The following is an 18,107-nucleotide window of genomic DNA, read 5'->3' as shown; positions in this document are numbered from 1 at the left end:
AGCCAGAGCAATCAGGCAAAAGAAAAAGAAAAGACGTTCATAAAGAAAAGAGAAAAAAATTGCCTTTATTCACACATGACAAAATGCTTTATGTCAAAAATTCTAAGAAGTTACAAGGTCTGCTAGAACTAATATATAAGATCAGTGTGGTAACAGCATACAAGATCAATGCAAAGTATCAATTGTGTTGCCTTTTTTTTTTCCCTGAAGCCTACAGCACCCGGTATTCCCAGGCAGTCTCCCATCCAAGTACTAACCAGACCCGCCCCTGCTTAGCTTCGGAGATCAGACGAGATCGGGCGCGTTCAGGGTGGCATGGCCGTAGACTCAATTGTGTTTCTGTGTACTTTCCGTGAATTTCCCAAAAACAAAACTAGGAAAACAATCCTTTCATTATCACATCACAAAGAAGAAAACACTCAGGAAGAAATTCAACAAAAGAAATAAAAATCAAAATCCTAACCCCGCCACCCCCCCCCCCCCGAACTAAATGAACTCCCCTTGGTCAAGAGGGCCCCAGAGAAAACCTAAAAACTGAGAGCCCGGCCATGAGCAGATGGGGCAGGACACGTCACTGGACCCGTCCCTTGCTGACCTCCCCAGGGGCCGGCAGGGGGGCCTGCGGAGGGACCTGCTCCACCCTCGACTCCCACCAACCCCGATGCCAGCTCACTTCCTGCAGTTGCGGCACAGCCGGCCGGCACTGCTTCCCAGTAAGAGGCCGCTGGCCGCGAGTGGTTCTGACCACTCTACGGACGATGGCAGTGAGGGTCCTGTGTCCCCCAGCGTCACCTGTGGACCTTAGAGGACAGGACCCTCCATCGTCAGATCATGCCATTTTCTGTACACGGGTCCCACGGAGGGGCTTGAAGCTGGACTGTACTGTGCATGTTTCTCCTCTCATCAATAACCACGACTCCTCCCACGCCTATCAAACATGTGCATTCAGCCAGCGCCCCCCTCCCCCGCCAGCATCAGCTCCTGCTCCCTCAGCCCTCCCCGGAAGTGCTTCTCTGTCCTCATCTGCCCAGGCCACCTGCAGCTGCAACCCTTGTGGGCGAAAGAAAGCCCTCCTTCCAAATTCACGAACCTTGTCGTTCTTCACTGGACAACTTGGGTCAGCCTGGTATGCTGAAAACTATCAACTTCTGCCGAGAGAATATAAAAAACAGAGAAGCATGGGATGCCTATATATTGGAAAACCCAACACTGTTAAGATGGCAAATCTCCCCCAATCATCTGCAGATCAAAATTCCTATCAAAACCCCAGATGACATTTTTGCAGAGATTGAGAAACAGATTCTAAAACTTACATGGAAATACAAAGGACCCAGAATGGCCAAGACAGAGTTGGAGAACTTACACATCCCAATTCCAGAGCCTCGTGCACAGCTAAGGTAAGCAGAACAGCGAGGTACCTGCGTGAAGGTAACGACACGGATCAGCGCCGCAGAACTCAGTCCAGAAATAAACCTTTTACCTGCGTGGCCAATTTATTTCCAACAGTGGCACCAAGTCACCACTTGGACAGCCTCCCTCATGAGTTTTGAGCCCCACAATTGGCTTTTGTCCCCGGTAACTCCTGTCTTGTCCCAGACAGATCCCTGTGCAGGACAACCTCGTCCCACCTGTGCAGCCATCGAGTCTGGTGTGCTCAGGTACCCTGTCCTGCTCCTTGCAGGAAGTCTGCTGTGCGGACAGGCAGGTTCTGGGGCTCCGGTGACCGATCTCCTGCCTGGAGCTGAGCGTCTGCCCCACACAGTCCCCAGGAGGTTTTCTGCTCCCCCTACAGCTGCAGCTCCGCCTTACCCGGGTCGGTGAGCCACGGCGGGGTGGGGGCAGCACTTCTGCCATCTCAGGAAAGCCCTCCCGCCCTGCCAGGCCACCCCGGGGCTGAGCTGGGGGCCTGCCCAACACCAAAAGGGGGTGCCAGGGCCACCACGCCCCGGGAAGCCAGTGCCAGGCCGTGGTTCCCCTCGCTGGGATCCCTAGGTCACCCCTGCCACAGAGAAATCTAAAGTGAACTCCTAAAGTGCTCCTAAAAACCTCCTAAAGTGAACAAAATCATAAATTGCAGGAAAGTAATAGCTTCTCCCTCTAATCACAGACACAGTGAGAACAGTTAAACTTCTGAAAACCAGGCATCTAAATTGTTCTATTGACCTCCAGCAACTTATTAAAATTATTCTGAATATTTTTACCACAATGAAATAATCTTTAAGAAACAGCATGAATTATCCTTTACATTTGCCCATTTGCCAGGTCACCATGCATTAATACTCCTGATCTTATTTGTAACAACAGTCTATTCAGAAGCTAAAATAAACCAACTAAAACAAAGAAAAGAAAAATAAAACCAGAAAAAAAAAAAACACTCAGGGCTCCCAACTTTTCATTCCCCAAATTTGTTCTACTCACTGAGAATGAATAAATTCAAACCTGAAAAAAATGTTTCTGAATGTCAGAAAAAGTACTATGGAGAATCGAACTGCCATTTCAACTCTGACCTCCGGTGAATTCATTTTAGCATGAAAATGTGTCATGACGTACCACGAAACATAAATTAAATGCAAATTAACATTATGGTCGACTGTCTCAACAAAGGCTGGCTTCCTGTGCCAGCAAGTAAGGAAACAGAGAGAAAAATAAGTGCACAAGCCCAGGAGAGCTGACGGTGTTCTCTCTGTGAGCACCCATGGCCGGACAGTGTTGCAATCGCTACGTGGATGGTGGAACTGAGTTGCCACATCCTCAAAAGATTATGAGTTTTCAAATAACATGTTAACACCAACAACAACAGAAACCAGCGGTCCAGACTTCCAGTGTTATTTTTATCCCACGGGATAAGCCTCCCGCGGGGTCGGCCTGCTATAAAAAGCCCGTCTCCTCCCAGTGGGGGAGGCTTTGCCCTTCAGCAGCCAGTGACCCTTCCCTTAAAATGCACCTCGCAGCTGACAAGTTTCAGCACAGATAATCCCAAATTGTCTTCCTGCCATTTCAATTCCCAACAGAAAACAAACTAAACAAAACGCACTGTAAAAAAGGTGATGGGAAACCAAGTCACGAGCACCCCCCCTTTAAAAACCCCCATTGTGCTCCAGCTGTGCTGTGTGGCCTCATCCGGGGACCCACCTGCCGCCGCCCAAGCCCACACCACGCCCTCACTCCCTTTCCCGGAGCACTGAGGTAGCAAGTCCAGGCTCCTGCTTGACGAGAGGCCCCCCCTGCCTCATGCGCCCACAGCCGTCACCCATACCCGATTCCGCCTTGGCGACCACAGTATTGATTTCCGAAGGGTCCGCTGTGGGTCGGTGGCCCCCTGCTCCGGGGCACCTTTGCTGCAGAGACTTAAGGTTCAACTGAATGGAAAGGTTAACTCGGAGTCATGTTTTTGGAGCCCTTATTTTTCATGAAAAGGGCCTAGAAAGAAGTTTTGAGGGTTGAACTATTTCAAAAATATGTTTCAAATGTTTCCATGTGTTTCTTATGCTGTTGCATGTGTCATACTGTGTTGCTGAAAATGATCAGGAACTAGGAGTGCTAACTGTGTACTGAAAGGCATAGTTTTAAGAGCCTTTCTTTAGCAAAAAGATATTTTGAAAAGTAGGCAATCACACTTTGAAAGATATTATATTTGCTTCATTTGAGGTAGCAAACCATAAGCAAAATTAGTATATTTTATATTCATATTGCAGCATAATTACATAGAAGAAAAGTGAAAATCAAGATTAGAGATCATGTTCATATATAACTATCAATCCAATCTCATCTTTCATTTCTATATACTTGCAGGAGTTCTTATGGAAATTACTAGAATAATCTGTTAAGAGCAAGGGTTTTTTATCACAGGTTTCAGCAGTTTTTCCGCACAGTGGCCTTAAAATAATTAGTAATCTCACTGTTTTATTTTACAGCATTCACAAAGTTAATTTCTTATTATAAAATAAGAACATTTTATAAAATAAGATGAATTTGCATAAAGCAAGATGCATCTTATAAAATCAAATGCATTTTTAATATTCAAAATCTATCTGTATCAAAATAAATATAAAAGGATCAAATTGGCCAGTTTAAAGACTCATCCGTGTTCTGTTTTCAATAGACATACATAAAATATAAAATTGCAGGAAGATTGAAAGCAAAAAGTAGGACAGTTATAGCAAGCAAATACTACAAAAAAATCAAAGTAGCTATATTTATATCAGGCAAAATATAGTCTAAGCCAAAAACAAAAAACTAGGGATTAAAGAGAGATAATTCATAATGATAAAAGTAGTGATTAACCAAGAAAATATGATACTCCTAAACTTGTACATGTCTAATAAGATAGTCCTAAAACAAAGAAAACAAAAATTAATAAAATTTAAGGAGAAAGAACAATCCACAACCCTAATGGGAGATTGTCATATACATCCTAAATGTTATATTTCAATCAGACAAGACTATCATGACCTAGTGGTGGCTCATAAACACAATCTGAACAGAGGAAAATACCACATTTATGTAAGTAGTACTATTATTGCCATTAGTAATGGCATGCAATATGCTAAAATTTAATTACCTGTTAGAACTAAAATTCCTGATCTCATTTTGGCATATTTCAGTGAAGTGGAGTCCACTTATTTTCCGTGGCATTTATAATACCCAGGATGTCTTTACTTCTAACAAGGGAAAAACTCTCTTAAGTCACGGTCCCCTAATATAGGTGTCTCCCACTTACCTGTAAGCAGGTGAAACAGAGCAGCTGCCAATGCTAATGGCTCCTAGTCAGACCCATTTTTCTACAAGATTACAGGTATGAAAGCTGTTAAAGGAAACATTTTTTGGCCCATTGTAAACATATACAAAACTTGCTTCTCATTAGCTAGGAATGTTCAGTTTCTACATCTCTGCTTTGAATGTACAATTCTGTTTTGAATGTATAATTTCCCCACCCTTGAGGGCTCCAGGTGAGTATGAGGAACTTCCATCTGGGGGGTTCAAGGAGCAGAAGGCATTCAGATAACGGGCTTGCAGAAAGGAACCACAGATATTCTAGGAGACATCAAGATCCCGAGGGGCCACACGTGGATGCCAGCTTGTGAGGTATGAGCTGCACTGTGAATAAAGCTACACGGTACCAGCAGTTCTTTGGGGCAAACACTTGGAACACACTCAGCAAGGGTCACATGACCCCACCTCCCTGACTGCACCAACACAGCAAAGAAGCCCATGGTCCAGCCGCCCTGCAGCAGTGGAGTCAGAACTTCAACAGACCCCCAGCAACGGACCCAGACATTCAACAGTCGAAGAGCAATGGAGCAAGGACTTGCAGAGACCACAGCCACGGAGCCATGCTTGCGGAAACCACAGCAGTGGAGTCAGCACTTACCGAGACCACAGTAGTGAACCTGGGACTTCTGGAGACCACAGTGGTGGAGGCAGGACTTCTGGAAACCACAGCCATGGAGGCAGGACTTCTGGAGACCACAGCCGTGGAGCCAGGACTTCCAGAGACCACAGCCATGGAGGCAGGACTTCTGGAGACCACAAACATGGAGGCAGGACTTCCGGAGATCACAGCCATGGAGACAGGACTTCCAGAAGACCACAGCCATGGAGGCAGGACTTCTGGAGACCACAGCCATGGAGGCTGGACTTCTGGAGACCACAGCCATGGAGGCTGGACTTCTGGAGACCACAGCCATGGAGGCAGGACTTCCGGAGACCACAGCCATGGAGGCAGGACTTCTGGAGACCACAGCCATGGAGGCAGGACTTCCGGAGACCACAGCCATGGAGGCTGGACTTCTGGAGACCACAGCCATGGAGGCTGGACTTCCGGAGACCACAGCCATGGAGGCTGGACTTCCGGAGACCACAGCCATGGAGGCAGGACTTCCGGAGACCACAGCCATGGAGGCAGGACTTCCGGAGACCACAGCCATGGAGGCAGGACTTCTGGAGACCACAGCCATGGAGGCAGGACTTCTGGAGACCACAGCCATGGAGGCTGGACTTCTGGAGACCACAGCCATGGAGGCAGGACTTCCGGAGACCACAGCCATGGAGGCAGGACTTCCGGAGATCACAGCCATGGAGGCAGGACTTCAACTGACCACAGCTGTACAGCCGGGACTTCCAGAGACGACCCGTGGAGCCAGGATGTCTGGAGACCACAGCCGTGGAGCCGGGGGACAGAGGTGGCAGAGCGGAGACGTGAGAGCATCCTGTAGGAGCGGGAGGAGGAGCCCCTCCTTGGAGGGAGCACCAGGGCAGGAGCAGCCGGCTAGTTAAGACTGAACCATGTGGCAGGGCCGGGATGGCAGGAGGCCCTGAGGCTTGCAAGGAGGAAGTCACTGGGGCTTCTGGGAAGGTGCTGAGACCTGGGGTTGGGAAGGGGCAGAGGGTAGAGGTCGGAGGGCACCAAGGAGGGGAGGACGGAGAATATGTGCTGCCTGCCTCACTTTATAAGAAAGAGGTGGCACACGGAGCGCGCTCTCTCCGCCCGCCCAGGTCTGCACACGCTGTCTGGAGGAGGCGGGGCCGCCGTCCACGGCACGCTGCCAGCAGACGCGGCCGGGCAGAGGGTCGAGCGTCCGTGTTTGGAAACTCTCCGGACTGAGCGCGTCTCACTTTAGAACCGGGAAAATCATAAATGTCGTTCCTTTTTGAAGCACAGACAAGGGAGTGAACTTCGAACAACCAGAAGTATTACAGGATGGAGGCTGCAGGGCCAGGTGAGGGCGAGGAGGCTGGGGGCGGGGCGGGGCCGGGTCAGGAGGGCGTCCGCCAGGGCGCGGTGCCCTTGGGTGGCTCAGCGCCTCGTCCCTGAGGGCCAGGGCCACTGCTACATATACACGGACACGGAAGCACACACATGCACACGCACACACACGTGCACACAGCCAATGTGGACAGCTGAGCTTCTGTCTCCTCCACCCCCAAACGTTGTCCCTGCATCTGATTTCCAAGGCACGAGCCACCCCAGAGACACGCAGAGTTCAGTCTGCATCGCCAAGTGAAGTGCAGGGTCCTGTGTGAGCCACCCTTTCAGGGCGGGGAGACTAGAGAAGGGTGCAGGCGCGATGCCCAGCGAGCGCCGCCCAGCCTCAGAGTCGCCTGCTCAGGAGGCACCTCCGTCCGTCCTGGTGGAGAAGGCCGCACTGGGGTCAGAACGTGAACGGTAACGACCTCGAGGGGACCAAGCCGAGCCCACGGCGGGCATGCACGGGAGGCGTCAGAGGACCGGCGGGGTTCAGACCCCTCACTTTTATTTCAGAGTGGTACGTGGGCAGGGCTCAGAAAGCAAGACCGTCACTCACGGAGAATTACGGGTGAGGTCTCACCACCCTCTCTGCAGACGAGCACGCTGCCCTTTCCGGTGCGGTTGCCCACGGGTCTGAGGATTTGGGACACCGTGCCTCCCGCACCCCCTGGGAAAGGATGCTTTGGTGTTGTGAGAATGTGAGTCGAGCCACTCAAGACGTTCGGAGAAGTCGGCCCTCGGTGACGGGCTAATTGCGAGGTGGTTGGTACGGAGTGCCGGCTACAGCAATCGGTGCTTACTCCTAAGGGCGGAGTGCAGGGAGGTGCCGTCTTTGCGTTCTGGGTGTCCACGACAAGGAGAGGGCAGAGATCACAATACCCCCACCAGACAGGTAGGGAAACAGAGGCACAGAAACGTTTGAGCCCATAGGCCCAATCAGTAACCAGCAAAACTGGAACTGAAATTCGTCATTCAACCGTGATAGCCTTTCCGATTCCCTCACCTAAGGCTGGTATCGGAGCTCGGGTCTGCCCTGAACGCTCACCGCGCCGCACTTCCCGGCAGCAGGGCGCTCCCCGACCGTCCGCACAGGAGTTCGGGCAGGTGAGCCCGACCAGGAGAAATGGTAACACTGGCAGATTGTGGGCGACTCAAGGTGCGGGTGTGTGCAAGAGGCTGTCACCGTGTGCACAGAAACAGACCGGCCATGAGGACCAGGGGGACTGGACCATGAGCCGCTGCCCCATCTGTCTGTGCATTTAAGGGCGTCTGGGGAAAATGCAGATCGGCTGTTAGGATCACTTTCTGCACGACCTACAACTATCTTCTTTTCCACGTACGTCCTTTCTCTGGCCTTACCTCACCTCTGACTCCGGCTGGGCTGTGTCCCTGTGTGCTGTCTGCCTGCAGCATCTGCATCATCGTGTTCCGCAATGCCGTCCCTTTTATCGCGAATGTTTACCCTGGCTGCGTTTGCATGAGCCTCAGAGTTTGCTGTAAGTTTTCACGCTGTGCATTTGGTTGTGTTTTTTATCCCATTTAACATACTAGCACCAAAGCAAACACACCACAGGCATGATTGCTGTTGCCACAAACTCTTCCTCAATCCATTTCTGTGTGAACTCGGAGGTTTTCAGAGAAGAGGTCTCCCGGGCTGTGGAACACTTACGTGTGGTGACGGCGTGAGTTTCGTCCTCCGGCTCTCAGCCCCAGGTGGCCAGTCGCTGTGTCGGGACAAGCCAGGCCCACTGAGGCAGGGGCGTTGCTCTGCGGTTACCCTCACCACTCCCACGGGCCGTGCACGACCACAGCCAGGGTGCAGGAGGTGGCTCTGCGTCCCCCCGCCTGTGCCAGCTGGGTGCCCCGGGCCGCCGCCATTCCGGGCCCATCCGCACACTTGCAACCAAACGTAGACATCCAGTGGCAGGTCTCCTCTCGCCTATACGGTTCGAGCAGGTAATAATCCTTCTGTCCCGGCGCAGTCTGGCGCTGAGTAGCACCAGGACGGCCCCGTCGCGTCCAGCCCCATTTTGAACTGTAGAAATGCAACTTTTCTCTGGTTTTCTTGAAATGCTGCACACCGGAAGAAGAGCTGAGAGTAACTCATTGAGCAGAAGAGGGGAAGCGTCTAGGTGTCACTTTGTTCACTCAATCCCAGCCCCTAGAGCTGGGAGGGATTTTCGACAGGTAAAGTTGCAGAGGAGTTACGCAGTGGAATGCACTTTCATTTTCCCCCGAACGGCAGCCTGAGCCACAAACCAGACTCACGGTGAGTTTTGATCCTTCTAAAGCCAAGCCACAGGCTAGGTGCACGTGGCTGTCACGTGGATGGGCGTCCCTGGAACAAGATGTACAGGTACACTCGACCACGGAAAGGTCCCCGGCATACGCGTCCCCCTGAAGGCCACGGCTTGCAGCCTGCCACCTCACCTGGCTGCGTGGCTGTCCTCACTCCACCCTGAGGGCTGAGGACACCCACACGGCGGGAGCCACGGCCTCTCCCGCAGCCACCACCCACTGGGCCCACACACTCCCGCCCTCCGCTGCTCACTGACAGATTTAAAACCATGTCATTTCCCCAATAATAAAATGTTCTGCTCCAGCACGCTCTCCCCAGGTGTCCTCCAGCCTCATGGCCTGTGGGTTTTCACGGCGTGCGCTAAGGCTCGGAAGGCGGCCAGCACCTCCCTCTGGCCGGGGCAGGGGTCTCCCAGGGCAGGAGGGCTGTGCCCACCAGGCACGAGCCCCAGGGACGCAGGTCTGCAGGGCAGGTGGCTCAGGGGCGGGGGAGGAGCAGGGCGGAGCCCCGAGAGCCCTGGGGGGGGCCCAGCAGGGGCACAGCCCCGGGTCCTCAGTCCGCTCCCACCTGCAGCCCCCCTCCCCTGCAGGAGCAAGAAAGAAAAGAAAATCTGAGCACACAGTGGTGGCCTATTTGTCAAGTTCTCTGCTCGCTGCGGAGAAAGATAATTTGCCACATAAATAATGAATGGGATGTGTGCGGCATGGAATTAGTTCCTGGAACAGAGGGAGAAGCACGTGTGGGGGGCTCCAGGTCACCGTGGGCCCCCAGTTCCCAGAGATGCCGGGACAGGTCTGTTTGAGGTCCTTTCGATTACCCACCCCCGATGGAATGTCTCCCCCGGGCCTCGCTAATTCTATCTAGATGTGGCTGGAAGTCAAAGCATATTTAAATGTGAAAATATCCTCTTCCAATTATCAAGGAATCCCAAGGACTCGGTCCAAATGCCAGTGCGCCGTGTTCCTACAATCAGAATTTGGTGTGACTCTTTCCACAGGACTCCCAAAGGCTCAACGCCGTCTGTGAAGAGCAGATCCCGCTTCCCGGCTCCGTCCCGAAGGCCCATCGTTGGGCCATGGAGGTGAGCCCGGGAGTTCAGGAGGGAGAGTAGAGAGTGGGGCCGGGAGGAGCCGGCGCACCCGAGAGGCAGCCAGAGGGGTCCACGCCGCCCCGTGGGTCCGTCTGTCTGTCCCGCCAGCAACAGGGCCGAGCAGGACGCAACAGGGCCGAGCAGGACACAGCCGGGCGGTAAGTCGCACGGAACGCCGGCCAAGAGGGACACTTAACCTTCCCCAGACCCCGCAGAAGACAATGGTCTGCAAACAGGGGCTAAGTGGGGCCTCCGCCCCCGCCCGCCCCTGGTCTCCAGTCCCCGCCAGGACGCATTCCAGAGCGCTCGGCTGGGGAGAGGAGCTGTTCACGCTGGAACTTGTTGGATGTCTGGATGCAGCTGGAGAGAATTCCAACATTGCCGCCCCACTCCCGCGTTAGGCATCCTGCCCACTCTGCCTGGCTCCCCGGCTGCACAGCCCCAGGCCCCACAGCCGCTCTGCAAACTTCCTGAGTGACACCCACGCACGGCTCTGGGGCCATGCGGGGTCCCGTGGCCTCTCGGACCCTGCTGGGCCTGGAAGGCCCTGGGGCAGGGGTCTCCTCACCCCCAGGCACCCGCGACACGCAGCAGGGGGGTCTCTTTGCAAAGAGTTGCGGGCGTTGTGGAAAAGGAAATCCCTCCAAGAACAAAGCCACGTTCCCGTGACAGACCCAAGCTGGCGCTGCAGCCGCCACCACAGACCGGTGTCACAGACACAAACCCTCCCGCCCACAAGCCACAGCGTCTGGTGGCTGGTGCTGGCTTGTGGCCGGGAGGCTGTGCTCAGTCCCCATGGCCCCCAGGGGCCTGGCAGTGCAGGGGACAGCTCCCAGCTCGTGGCTCAGGGACACGTCCACCCCGTGGAGAGTGGCAATCACCTGCAGGAGAGGATTATGTTTTTTGACACTTATTGTCATCGTTTGCTCCAAACAAGAAACAAACAGGTTGCTTGGAAATAACTTTAAAAGCTTTTGAAAGCAAAGTTCCCAGGAGACTCACTGAGTCAGAGGCTGAATGTGCTGTTTGGTTGGTGGGGCTCCTCCCCCACCCCAGGCATGACCTGGAGCATTGGGCAAGGCCGGGAGCACTAGGCAAGGCAGGGAGCACTGGCCAAGGCAGGGAGCACTAGGCAAGGCAGGGAGCACTGGCCAAGGCCGGGAGCACTGGGCAAGGCCGGGAGCACTGGGCAAGGCCGGGAGCACTGGGCAAGGCTGGGAGCACAGGAAGCAGCCGCAAGGCCGGGGCCTCCCCCAGTGAGGGACAGTTTGTCTTGAATGCACCACTCCTGACCTGGACCCCTCCCGACTCAGGCCCCAAGACCAGACAGACGTGACCGGGCCTGGCTGCGAGGGCCGTGTTGGGCAGCCTGGGGTCCCCTCCTAGCAAGGAGAGCAGGCCGAGGTCCCAGCCTGTCCACTGCCACCCAATCACCTGGTCACCTGGGCTTCCCTGGGGCAACTCCAACCCAGATGCCCCGAGGCAGCTCCACACCCAGGAAGGGGCCAGAGGGGGCGGGTCTGGGCAGCACCTATGGCACTCAGTGGACGCGTGGGGGTGCCAGGTGACCCCGAGCCCTGTGGCCCCAGGCCCACATAGGGACTGAATGAAACATACATGGGCGGGGGGGGGCGGGGGGGGGGAGGGTGGAGCCAGTCACGGCCAAAATCAACACTCCCAGTCAGCTCTGCCAACAGGAGCTGCTGTCCCTCAGTGACCCTCAAGGTAGAAGAGGAGGGTGGAAGGTGGCCCCTGTCCCCACCAAAGGGACAGCACAGTCCCTTGGCTGCACCCCAGGCCCAGTCCCTGCAGTGAGAGGATGGACCCGGGGCTCCCAGGACAGAGAGATGCACAATGAGGGCGGACAGCAGGCAGGTTCCAGGATAAACAGGGGCGGTCCGCAAATCACAGGAGCAGCAGTCAAGGCCGGGGCAGCAGGACAGAGTGGAGCTGAGGGACCTGGGACCTGCTGCGCAGAGGAGGGAGGGGCAGGTGCAGGGAGGAGGGAGGGGCAGGGGGAGGGAGGAACAGAGGGAGGAGGGAGGGATAGAGGCAAGAAAGAGGGAGGAGGTTAAGGAGGGGGGTAGGTGGAGGGAGGGGGTGAGGAGGGAGGGGTAGGTGCAGGGAGGAGGGAGGGGCAGGTGCGGGGAGGAGGGAGGGGCAAGGAGAAGGGAGAGGGAAGGAGGTAGAGGCAGGTGCAGGGAAGAGGGAGAGGGGAGGAAGGAGGGACAGACTCAGGGAGGAGGGAGAGGGGAGGAGGGAGGGGTAGGTGCAGGGAAGGAGGGAGAGGGGAGGAGAGAGGGGTAGGTGCAGGGAAGGAGGGAGAGGCAGGTGCATGGAGAAGGGAGGAGGGAGAGCAGGTGCAGGGGTCTGCAGTTATACATATTCCTGGTAATCTCTGAATTTTCAGACATCTGTCTTGCTGTGGTCTCCAGCATGTTATTAGTCTTTTGGAAGTTAACACTAAAAACATACTTTTTCTGTTCATTATTTTCTTAAAGATTTCTGCAACAGTAAAGGATGTTTTGGATTAAGTCGGGAAAGGTCATAGCAAGGAAAAGGTGGAAAAGATTAGTCAATCACGTTTTCCAACCGTCACTTCCACAACTCGGCTCTGCGGTGACAGGAGGCAGATGGTGGGCGCCCCGGGCAGGGGCTGGTCCTGCTGCCGGGCTGGGGGCTGCTCCGGGCGGCTGCGCCTTCCTGCATAGAACGCGGCAGTCACAGGCTGCGCACATCTGACGAGCTCAAGAACTGGGCCCCCAAACCAGTGCGTTTTGCTGTGCATAAATTATCTCTCAATAAATTAAAAAAAAAAAAAAAACTGTTATCTCCTCTCCCTGATTAGTTTGTGAATGCCCTGGAAGGAGGGGGTTTTCCTAAGAGCCATGTGTGTTAGGACTGTGGGACGCTCAGGAAGGCTCGTCCATCTCCGGGGGAATCCTGCCTTCTGCCTCCTGGTGGCCCATCTTGCTTTCTGGAAGCGTCAGCTCACAGGCAGGTCCCACCCCTCCTGCAGCAGGTGTCCCGGAGCATGAGGACCCTGGGCCGTCCGGGCCATGGAGACTGGAGGGCACTGCGGGCTGCAGCCAAGGGGCCCCACCTCCTGTCCCCACGTGGCCAGCCTGGCCACAGGTGTCCCCTCCCCACTCCCGAGGGGCAGCCTGTCTAGCACCAGGACTCTGCGTCATTACTGCGTGCAGGACGCCTGACTCGGGCCCTGTCGCTTTACTGTGTGCAGACAGTGAGTGGCTCATCAGTGTGATCTGTGATGCCACACACAGCCGTGTGGTCCTTTAGGGAGCGTGGTGGGCAGGCCCTAAAGCACCCCCAGCCACGGCACCCTCCCCTCGGCCGTGGCAGGAGGGATGAAGCTGCTGGGCTGTTTCTCAGTGCCCACGGGCCAAGCCGTGAGGCAGAAATGTGATGAAGGCCCCTCATCCGCCGACTTCGAGTAATCAGAAGGGAGACATTCCGGGGGGCCTGGCCCAGGCACGTGAGCCCCTCAAGCCCAGCCACGAGGTCAGAGAGGTCAGGTTTGTAGCAGGTGCTCCCCTGCGCGAGTCCCCGAGCCATAACGCCCAGAGACGGGCTCTGCAACAACCTGCGGGCTTGGAAGAGGACCCTGAGCCCAGCTGAAACCCCTGCCCCAGCCACACTCCGGCTCCCGCCTGGTGAGACCCTGAGCAGAGGACCCCGTCAAGCCGTGCCCAGAAATCTGCCCCACGCTGTCCCGACTGTGGATAACACACATGTGCTGTTTTATGCTCCCGTGTCCTGTGATCGGTTACGAACAATAGCCAACGGATACGGGGCCAAAGCTGATCAGTAATGGGAAACTGCCCAGGCTCGTGCAGCTCGGGGACACCTGCCTGCACCTGCCTGAGGGCCCCTGAAGGGACGCACCTGCCAACAGAGCCGACTCTTCCCGAAAACGAGATGGGGCCTCCAGGGGGCCGACGGCGGGGTTCGGCTGGGAATGGACAGCGCTTCCTGTGCCTCCCGTAACCCTAGGGGTCCTGAGTCCCATGTGTGCATGGGACCCTTGGGAAACTCCCTCCTGGTGTCCCCGATGTCCCCTAGGTGTCCCCAGAACCACCCCTTGAGGAAGTCCTGCTGCCAGCGGGGGGCCTCCGGTCCAGGAGCGCTCCGTTCTCCACGTCCTAGCACGACCCGTGGTGCCCTTGGGTCCTCCACTCCACAGGAGGCAGCAGAAGTGACAGCAGCCAGCAGCCCCTCCAGAGAAATCTCCCCTTTCTCTCCCTGACCCTCCCCACGTAACCCCATTGCACCCTAGAGGGGCTGGCCGCCAGGGCGGGTTTTAGTGCCTGTCCCTGTCCCATTGTAACATCCTTGGGAGGGAAAGTCCTGTGTCCCAACAAAAGGCATGTCAGAGTAATTGTGAAATTAGCCAGCAAAGCCTCCCCCGCCCCGTGTCTACACCCTTGGCCACGTGGCTCCACATCACCCCCATGGAAGTGGGATTCTGCCTCCCTGCCCTGAGCCCTGGGCGGCCCCAGCTGCTGGGCCAGTGGGAATGCGGCCGAGTCCTGCTGCCCGCAAGGAGGAGCAGGAGAGCCAGGGTGAGAGACACCGGGAAGCACGGCGAGTTGTCCCGACGGGGGCCCCCGACCAGCCAGCCCCCAGCCAGCCTACGCGCCATGGCTCGAGTGGGAGTCCAGGCAAGAGCAGAAGAGCCGCTCAGCTGAGCCCAGAGCAAAGGGGCTGCCACACAGGGCACTGAGTCAACGCCTGTCGCTTTCGAGCCCTGGGTCCAGTGTCTGGTGGGCGGTAGCCAGCTGGTGCGGAGGTCAGAGAGCGGTGGATGGAGCCCAGCACCCTCGCATGGGTCCACCGCCTTCCCCTGGGATGGCACCTCCCACTCCACCTCGTCCCAGCTCAAGTGGAGCCGTCTTCTCCGAAGGCCATGTCCCTCTTCTGTCCCGGCTGCTCGGCTCTTTCTCCCAACAGCTTCAGGCACCTCCAGCTCCCTTGCCGGACACCAGCCGCCGCCTCCCGCCGACTCCCCACGTTCGTGACATCCGGTTCAATTCCCACCCTCCTGGAGGCAAATCTGGTCACTGAGGGCTTCCCTTCCTGCAGCTGCCACGCCCTCGTCTTCCCTCCAAAACCTCCTGCTCCTGTTTGCATCTCAGGACACCTCCTGGCCCAGGCAGGTGAGTTGTCAGCCGTCTGGGGCGGCCCCGTCCCTTCCCACTGTTGCCCTGAACGGTCTGCCCTGAGTCCCAACTGCCTCCTCCCACCCTCTCTGTCACACTCAAGTTTAACTTCTCCCTGGGTTTTGTGTTTTCTCTCCAAAAACTAGCTTTCCACCTAGCTCCTTCCTCCCTCCTCCCTCCCTTCTGCCCCCTTCCCCGTTCCCTGAGCCCTACTTGTTTTCCCGAGCCCCCGCCCCACATGCATTGCCGCCCCCAACACCCAGGGGCGTCTCTGGGGCTGGAGCCAGCTGAGATGCCAGCTCTTCCCAAAATGCTCGGCCCGAGGGAGCTGCATCCCGCGAGGCCCCTCCTCCGTTCCCCTTTGCCCTCGGGTTTGCCAGAGGGACACCTGCCCCGAGGTGTGGGCTGGTGCCCAGGTGTGTGCTCTGTGCTGTCAGAGCACATGGTAACCTGCGTCGCAGAAGCCAGTTACCTGCCGGGTGACCACCTGCCTAACACGGGCCTTCCCGCGGAGCAGGGCCGTGGGGTGCTGACGACAGGCGGCCGACCCTCCGTGGCAGCAGCCCCCGAGAGTGAGTGTCACACTGGGGGCAGGTACCCCGCCAGGGAAGGGGAGTCTTGCTCCTCACCCGCTGAGGGGCCGGGCCGCTGTGGGGGGCTGAGACTCGTGGTGGGTGCATGGCCAGTGGGTCCCCACCCGGGACACTGAATCGAGAGAAAGTGGCACAAAGGGGTGGGAGCAGCTGGAATCTGCCCCATGGCTCACAGCCACCCAAGTCTGGTCCTCAGCCTCCCATGGTGCCGGGACCCATCGTCTACCTCGAGACTGTGCTGCCTTCTCCCTTTCCGTGTGAGCAGTAAATAAACGAAAGGCGGCCAGTTTACAGTGTGGAAGGCTGTCCCCACCCACAGTACACACAACACGAATCAAGACTCCCACGTGTGGGCCGGGCGTGGTGGCTCACGCCTGTAATCCCAGCACTCTGGGAGGCCGAGGCGGGCGGATTGCTCAAGGTCAGGCTGAGCAAGAGCGAGACCCCGTCTCTACCAAAAATACAAAGAAATTAGCTGGACAACTAAAAATATATAGGAAAAATTAGCCGGGCATGGTGGCGCACGCCTGTAGTCCCAGCTACTCGGGAGGCTGAGGCAGGAGGATTGCTTGAGCCCAGGAGTTTGAGGTTGCTGTGAGCGAGGCTGACACCACGGCACTCACTCAAGCCCGGGCAACAGAGTGAGACTCTGTCTCAAAAAAAAAAAAAAAAAAAAAAAAAAGACTCCCACGGGTGAGGTGCACGGAAGAGGAGACCCCGCGCTCTCCCCACGCTGTCCCCGCCCCTCGCAAAGCTGCGGTGATGGACGGAGCCGTCGCACAAGCAAATTGTGTCTTATCTGGAGATGCTGCTTGGGAGAAATGCCCGTTCTGCTATTTATCTCCTCAGTTTCACTTCTCCTTTGCAAACTTAACTTTTCGGTCTGAAAATCTTGTCGGATCATGTCTCGTTTCCAGCCCAGCGCTTTCCACCCGTCGATTCTCGCACATCATTTTGTCAAAATTCTCTGAAGCTCCTGGCGCCGCGGGCTGGTTCCTCGCGCCGGTTTCGGGTCAGCGGGGAACAGGCGTGCGTGAAATTGGCCCACGTCGCCCCACGCGGGGCAGCGGGCGGGAGCGGCGCCCAGGCACTGCCTCCTCCCCGGGGCCCCCACGTGAGACGGAAGTTTTCCTGTAACTACTCAGCAACAAGGCGAGTTGGTTTGGAAAGTTCCAGCAAAACCTACACACCTGTTTTGCCGCTGTGCGAGAGTGAGCGGGGCCTGGCCGGGGCGGGGGACGCCGAGGACATTTGCACGCCGGTCACCCGAGACAGCCTCACACGGAGTTAAAACTGGGAGGAATTCAGAGAGGAAAACGAGAATAAAGTGATGTTGGAAGCCACGGAAATGCGCTTCTGTTTTATCCTCTGATGGAGCCCTTCGCCAAAATATCTCAATTAAAAACAGAATTTAATTTTTATTCTGCGGCCGGAAGTCCAGGTGGCACGTGTAGCATTGGGCAGGGTTTTGCGGGACGGGGTCCCTCAGCCTTTCACCGCCAACTCTCACGGACGGTTAAGCTGCGTTCACGTTGGAGGGTGCCGGCCTGATCTTCCTCGTCCTGAGACAGCTGCCCAGGAAGGCGGGGCGAGTGTTGAAAACGTGTGCTGCTTCTGCTCAGGGCCCCGCAGGTCCGACAGGGACGGGAGGGTCCAGCTGCCACGTCCAGCACTCACCCCTCGTCCCCCAACCCTCCTCCTCGGAAGGACGCTGGCCCCGTGCTCTCTAACCGCTTCCCAGGACTGGCCCCCTCCGCGGGTGGGGCCGGTTTGGCTCCGGCTCAGTCTCGGGGGAGCCCGCACCTGGCATTCCGCTGAGCTTCCGGCCAGATGCGTCTGCAGGTCTGTCCCTGGAGCCTCGTCACAAACGACACGGAAGGAACGCAGCGAACACTCAGATCTGCACCCCACGTTCTGGACTAAACTCACGCCGTGCTAGCCGTCCCTTTGTCCTTCCTTGCCGACGTGCTTGTCCACGCCTCTGTGCTGCCCATGGTTCCCTGGAGCCACCTGGCTCACAGGTCCTCCCTCGACCCTGCTGGTAGCGCTGCACCTCGCCTGCAGGGAGCCGCAGGTGTGCGCCGGCCCCAGACGTGTGCCTCTGTTTCCCCCAAACACTCCACTCGCCCCTGGAGGCAGCCTGGCGCCCTCCGCCCAGCCATCAGCTATGACATCAGGACCTTCACAGTGACCCTCA

General features: G+C 56.5%; 1 non-coding gene across 1 annotated transcript; it reads right to left on the bottom strand.

The window, feature by feature from the left end:
• Positions 1-208: 208 nt before the first annotated feature.
• LOC142873927 (5S ribosomal RNA) lies at positions 209-327 on the bottom strand. Its single transcript, XR_012921899.1, has one exon. It is a non-coding gene; the product is annotated as a 5S ribosomal RNA (ribosomal RNA).
• Between the last annotated feature and the right edge of the window lie 17,780 nt (positions 328-18,107).

The sequence above is a fragment of the Microcebus murinus genome, chromosome 11 (assembly GCF_040939455.1).
Source record: "Microcebus murinus isolate Inina chromosome 11, M.murinus_Inina_mat1.0, whole genome shotgun sequence".
NCBI classification, from domain to species: domain Eukaryota; kingdom Metazoa; phylum Chordata; class Mammalia; order Primates; family Cheirogaleidae; genus Microcebus; species Microcebus murinus.
The sequence above is the reverse complement of the archived record's forward strand: the minus strand, read 5'-3'. Positions and strand labels throughout refer to the sequence as shown.